General features: G+C 42.0%; 1 protein-coding gene across 1 annotated transcript in view; it reads right to left on the reverse strand.

Annotated features, from left to right (window-relative positions):
• Positions 1-5,273, reverse strand: part of LOC101852980 (F-box/WD repeat-containing protein 7) — a gene marked incomplete in the record, with an annotated part of 54,789 nt that overhangs the window by 4,144 nt on the left and 45,372 nt on the right.

A 5,273-nucleotide genomic window follows, 5' to 3' on the forward strand; every position in this document is an offset into this window, starting at 1 on the left:
CCCACCCCCGATAATTTAACCATACCGTTTAGTGACCCTGCTTTCAAAGTATGAAGTAGGGGCTTAACCCACTATGCACGACTTTTTTTGTAATTGGTAGTTTTAGTAAGGTTTTACAACGCACGTAAGTGCATAAGGTCATATGAGCACCAAGGGTGGGTGTCAACAAAGAAGTCCAAACGGGGAATCAGGCTTACTCTGCTCATCTCTCTCGCCTCAACAACACAAGGTCTACTTTGACTATCAAGGCACCCTGGAAATAGCAATGCACAAGAGTGTGACAAACATACAAAAGAAGTAGGGGAAAATGACGATAGTAAGGATGAAGAAAGAAAAAGCAGCAGTTCCCCCCCCTATGTTCTTCCAGCACAGTACATGTATGAGCATGACATTGATAAATCAGGCCATTTACAATTTTGCTGTGCATAAAAACATGTTAATATCCTTCCTATTTTGGATAGGGAAAAGGTATGGTAAGTCTCCAAAGAGTTAGTTTTAGAGACCACGTTTTTCATATATCTTGGTAGACAACTCACTTCCGTGTAACCTTAAGGAACTGAACTGAAGCCTGTATCAAATTATATATTACCTATATTTTGCCATCGATGTTTCTACTTCTTTTCCCCTATTAGCCCTCAGAGTCAGAGATGTTATTTCATGATTAATATACATGCCATGGATACTTTTAAGAGCTATGTAGCGTTTCTGGGGTTTTCCATTCGAAGATAAAAGCAGAATAAATGTGTTACGAGATGTTGTCGTGCAGGGTATGACCAACGTTCGAATTTTCGCACTGTTTTGTTCTCATTTTCAAACGAGAGCCACGTTAAAAAAAATAACTCGTATTATCGCAAGCAGTATCATTTGGGGTAGGGTACCGAATAGGGTTATTGGACTAAAATTGTACACATGGGGGTAGAATTTGGGTTATGTAGAAATTTGATCTTTTGACCTCTGTCGGGTGGAATAACTGGGAGTTGGGGGGGGGGAGAAGGGGGAGGAGGAGGGAAAGTGGAGAGGGGAAAGGAGAAGGGGGAGAGGGACGGGGAGGGGGAGTGTTGGGGTGTTATTCTACCGTATTCTCATGAGATTGATAATAATACTGTAGCGTTAGAAAAAAAATAAAGTAACTGCTCTGCAGAAGAAAGAAAAAGCATAAGAAAAAACCCCGATGCCATGGAGTTTTCTTTCCCCACCCGCACAAGCTTGCTCTGCTCTAAACACTAATGTATTATTCTCCTGTGTTGAGAGCCTGGAGAGGCCATGAAAAACTAAGTAGACGTCTGGAGAAAATCAATAGGTTGTACAATTACTCCAAGTTTGTACAATCACCCTAGTTTTAGTTTAAGGATAGCAGAAATCTGTCCTCGTGGTTTTATGCACCCCGCATAATTTAGCAAAATTTGATAATATTTTGCATAAATTCTGATTATTTTCCTTTCTCATTCTTTGTGTTAAAATTAACAGAATCGCATACTTTCTCATTTTTGGGCTCAGTTTGCATAATTTCAGAATTTTTCTTGCATAAAACGACGGGGTCAGAGAAATTCTCATCTTTGGAGAAAGGATGGTTTGTGAAGTCACCCGAGCACCAAGGCGGGTACACAACTGTGGATGTTTTACATCCCACCATCAACAGAATGTGATCATTAAGGAGGCGGGCTGCTTCGACCTTGTTTGTCAGTAGCCACCCCGGGCGGAGAGGGATACAGCATCCCAGTAGAAAAAGTAGAAATTTGACAAGATAGACACCCTTAACCCTTAACATCACAAGAAGAGACAGGTAGAGAAGGGAAGAATTAAGAGCACCTGTTGGCACAGAGTTCTATCTGCATTTCACCTTAAAAAAAAAGAGATAATCTAAAAGAAATAATCTGGCCACCTCTTACAAATGTCACCTAGTCAGCCAGCCTCGAGAGCCTATAACACAAAGTAGGCCATACTCAGGCTATAAAGGAAGAGGTAGACCACTCAAAAGATGAATTGAGGGAGTCGAGGAAAGGAGGAGACATCCTTAGCTCTTTAAGGACGAAGCGAACACACATATAACGTCCAATCAGCAGCAGACCAAATGCAGTGTTTCGGCACATCCGAACCCTCCTACACAAATCGAACTATAAACATACATATTTCACAGTACTCATGTTGTTACCTGCCTTTGTAAGTTCTGATAAAGAAAACAGACCTGAAAATCCTGAATGACCAACGACGTCATCCTTCTTTTTTTTAAAGTGACCCAAAACTGCTCGTCTTCAAATGCACAAAATGAGTCCGAAATGAGTACAGTGGGAATCAAGCCCACGTGTTTTCGGCGTAACTGGGAAGAGCCCAACCACGACATCACAGACGTCGAGTCACAGTGAAAATGAGACACCAAACAAGTACTACTTAGTAAGACTTTAGGCCCCCAAAACTGGGATGATAATCATGAGGTGCGTTTAAGATGTAAAGTCTCAGGCGAAACAAAACATAATATGGACTAAAAGTTTTCGAGAAGTCATTAGTACAAATTAGAGCGAGGATGGCAGATAAAGATGAGAGATATAGGAATCCTCAGAGAAGAAGACAACACGCCGCTAGTGAAAGAGCAATAGGAAAGGGAGATCGAGAGAGTGAAGTAGAGAGAGAGAGAGAGAGAGAGAGAGAGAGAGAGAGAGAGAGAGAGAGACGGGGGTAGAGAGAGAGGGGGAGAGAGAGAGCGATACAATATTCCTGATACTACTACTACTACTACTACTACTACTGCTACTACTACTACTACTACTACTACTACTACTACTACTCATCATCATCATCATCATCATCATCATCATCATCATCATCATCATCATCATCATCATCATCATCCTTCCCACTGACAAAGTCCAGAAGACTTACAATTACATCCAAAGACATGTCTCGACACATCCAACACACAATACTTGTTCAAGACAAAAACAGAAAGAACGAGTAAAAAAAAACAACCCCGGTATTCCCACATGTTCCGTTCGCAGTTCATTATAACCTAATTCCCCTCTCCTGCTGGGTCGAGCTAAAAGCTACAAGGCATTTTCAAGTCGTAAAAGCGCCAGGGGAACGTGTGGGGTTTCCATGGCGACGCGTCCATCTGCCTGGCCATGCAGACACAGTCAGATCTCAATTTCCAAGGGGGATGTCAGTGCCACTTGACCGCCGCACGGTTCGTCTTCCCGCGTCCCCCCACGCGCGCCTGGTAATTAAAGCAATTGTCATTAAGACGGTGATTACAGGGATCGGAGGGGTGAGCCCTCATCTATTAAAAGATCTGCAGGCCGTTAGTGTAACCCAATCAGGGAGAGAAAGAGATAACTGGAGTTTTGGTTTCCTTAGGTAGTTCCGAAGCTGATTGCGCACAGAGGCACAAAGAAGAAAAAACAAGAGATGACATATTATATACATTATTTTGTCTAGCAATAGCCAAGAATAAGTCTATGACTGCGAAGATCTTGTGCAGAGTCGAAAGTCCTTTCAAGAGGATTTAGTTGTTCTTTTCTTTTTGCTTTTCTTTAAATTCTAAAATAAGTTTAACATTTCATGACTCACAAAGGCTCAGTTTATCGATGTGGAGTTTGGCTCAGTGGAAAGAGTAAAAAGAAACAGAGAGAAAGAAAGAAGAGTAAGACGATGAAAGTACATATAGAACACACACTCACACCTAAATATTGATTTTTTAAAATGTGCTCTCTTCCCAAAAGAGGTTATAAATTATTTTCTACCGAAAGCCGCCCATCCCCCACCCCTACTTTCAAGGAAAAACAGAATATGGAATAACCCGTATTTTTTAAATATATTAAATCAAGAAGGCTGGGCCATCACATCATCCAATTATGAGCAGAGTAGGGACCCATTAGAGCAAAGAAAATATTTGAAAGAAAGAAAGGACATCTACACATGGGCTGTTTCGACAGGCGGTTTCTTGCTGCCAATCAAGTGATGGCCACAACGACGGCAACATGTAAACATTTTTTTCCTCCTTTTCACGCACTGAATAGTCGTAATTTTGGTACATGTGTTGATTTATTTTAATGGGTGTCTTGGCAGCTACAACACAATTTGCGAAATGTCTTGTTCAATCCAGTGGCATAAGCCACATTTTGAAATGTTAGTAGTTTGGGCTATGTGCTCCCAGAGAGTTAGGCGAGCCACCAAGCTGGTTGTCAAAATAAAAACGTACAGAGGTAAGAATATGTGAGCTTTACTTTGACAAACCTGGGCAGGAATCGTTGCTACAGAAACGTTCTCCGGTCAGACTCCATAACCATAGCCCAATGCCTTGTCATACTTTCTGTTACCTACGCTATATTTGGTTTTTAGTTTAGTTTTAGTAAGAGTTTTACGGCACTTGCAATACAATAAGGTCATAATAATAAAAATTTGATTTGAACATAGGAGAAAATAGCACAAATTTGTCTTTATTGGTCACCATTTACGAAAGCTTTAAACGGGGAATATACAAAGCGTTTTGAGCTTGAGTAAAGAGGTAAAAAAAACCCCCATATAAACAATAATCATCACATGGCGTTGCGCTGAAAGAAAAACACTTAGATACATAAAAATAAAGGAATAGTAAAAACAAAATGTAGAACCTATTGAGGCACCTTCCAACCACCAGCAATGTAGGAAGACATGTTACAACTGATAGACGTTCCATTCGATTTCTCGTTATGAACGACTTAATTTTTCTCTGAGCTTGATTCCGACACAACAAAGACTTCTCTTTCTCTTACCGTCTAATTCGCAAGCTCGCCCATTAGTTCCGAGCAGTGCTTAGTGTCAGAGCAGGACAAAAAGAAACTCATCAATCTGCCTAACAAAAAACCCTAGACTCCCAGAAGAACGAAGTTGTGGACAGCACATTGGGGCCAACAGCTAGTGGGACTGGCCATTTATCAAACCCTTGTCTTAGCCCGTTGCATGCCTTGTTCTTCTGGTCGAGGCTTGGGCGTAAACCCCCCCCCCCCAAAAAAAAAACTGTCAAGGAACAAGCTACGTTGCAGAACTGTCAGGGTATAACAAGCGTTAGAACACACAAGAGACACTCTCTGTGAGGGTCTGCGGGGCCGTTGTTTTAGCAGATGTCAAGGTCGAAAGGTCAGGAGGGTGGTGCTTGACCATAGTCCTCTCTCGCCTCTCTGTTGGTGCGGCCGGAGAAGGTAATTGATAAACGGGTGTGTGTGTGCATGTGGAAAGGGGGGAGGGGAGGTAGGAGTGGGAGGGGGGGAGAGGAGAGTAGGGGGTGGAGGGGCAGTGAAAGG

The sequence above is a fragment of the Aplysia californica genome, unplaced genomic scaffold (genome assembly GCF_000002075.1).
Source record: "Aplysia californica isolate F4 #8 unplaced genomic scaffold, AplCal3.0 scaffold00021, whole genome shotgun sequence".
NCBI classification, from domain to species: Eukaryota; Metazoa; Mollusca; class Gastropoda; order Aplysiida; family Aplysiidae; genus Aplysia; species Aplysia californica.